Consider the following 1,352-nt stretch of genomic DNA (forward strand, 5'->3'; position numbering starts at 1 on the left):
CAATTTGAGATGGCTCTTCCAAATAAGACTTTGAGAGAGTTTGGTGTTCCTCCTCCGTATCAAGAAGCAAGTGGGATCGTTACTCCCACTACCGAAGCAAATAATTTCGAGATAAGGCCCGCCCTTATCACCTTGATTGAGGGTCATCAATTCTCCGGGGCAAAGCATGAGGACCCCATTGCGCATCTAAAGCAATTCACACGGTATTGTAGCACCGTGAAGGCAAATGGGGTGACTCCGGAGTACATTCTTCTAAGCATGTTCAAATTTTCTCTTTCGGGGAGTGCAAGTGATTGGCTCGATAGGTTGACTCCGAATTCATTGACAACTTGGAATGAGGTAACTTCAGCATTCCTTGGGAGGTTCATTCCTCTTGGGAAAACGGCGGAGTTGAGGTCCAAGATTTCAAACTTCCAACAAGAGCCCGATGAGTCTCTCTACGATGCTTGGGAGAGATTCAAAAGCTATCAACAACAATGCCCCCACCATGGGATGGAAGACTGGCTCTTGCTTCATGGATTCTATAGGGGTCTCTTGAGATCGGACCGCATACTCTTAGATGGAGCTTCGGGTGGGCCACTCATGAACAAACCACCCGCGGAGGCATTAAAGATCATAGAGGATGTAGTCCAAAACTACACCGATTGGAGCCCCGATGAGAGAAGCACCTCTAAGAGAGGGGGAAAGTATGAGGTAAATGCTATTAACATGCTTAGTTCAAAATTGGATGCCTTGTCTTCTAAATTCGATCAAATGCAATCTTCTCCCCCTCCTATCTCCCCCCTCCCTAACTCACGTGCATCTAATTCTTCGAATGATAATGTGTCTATGCAATTGATGTCTTGTGATGTATGTGGTGGTGAAGACCATGCGTCTTCCGATTGTTATTTGTTGAATGAGCAATGTTCCCTTTCCCCTTCCATGGAACAAGTCAATAACGTGAATGCTAATCCTAGGTTTGACCCCTACTCCAACACCTACAACGAGGGATGGAAACATCACCCTAATTTTGGTTGGAGAAGTGGCCAAAACCAAGGGCAAGGTAGTGGTCAAGGTCAAGCTAGTGGTAGTGGTAATTATGTGTCTAATAATCAACGGAATTATAGAAATGACAATAGATACCAACAAAAAGGCCAATACTCTTCCACTCACAACCCACCAGGTTTTAATGGAGGAGTAAGACCAACCATAGCTCCTATCCCTCGACCACCACTCCAAATTCAAGCTCCCCCTCCTCCTAAGTCTAATCTAGAAAGCATGTTGGAGCAATTCATGAACTCCCAAACTAAAAAGACAAATGACTTAGAGGAAAGCTTAAAGCAAATGCAAACCCACAATAAAATGTTGGAAAA

At 44.7% G+C, this 1,352-nt stretch overlaps 1 non-coding gene across 1 annotated transcript; it reads right to left on the minus strand.

Moving 5' to 3' along the window:
• Positions 1–387: 387 nt before the first annotated feature.
• Positions 388–494, minus strand: LOC145569605 (small nucleolar RNA R71). Its single transcript, XR_014096191.1, has one exon. It is a non-coding gene; the product is annotated as a small nucleolar RNA R71 (small nucleolar RNA).
• Positions 495–1,352: the final 858 nt, after the last annotated feature.

Source organism: Chenopodium album, chromosome 11, assembly GCF_948465745.1.
Source record: "Chenopodium album chromosome 11, dcCheAlbu1.1, whole genome shotgun sequence".
Lineage (NCBI taxonomy): Eukaryota > Viridiplantae > Streptophyta > Magnoliopsida > Caryophyllales > Amaranthaceae > Chenopodium > Chenopodium album.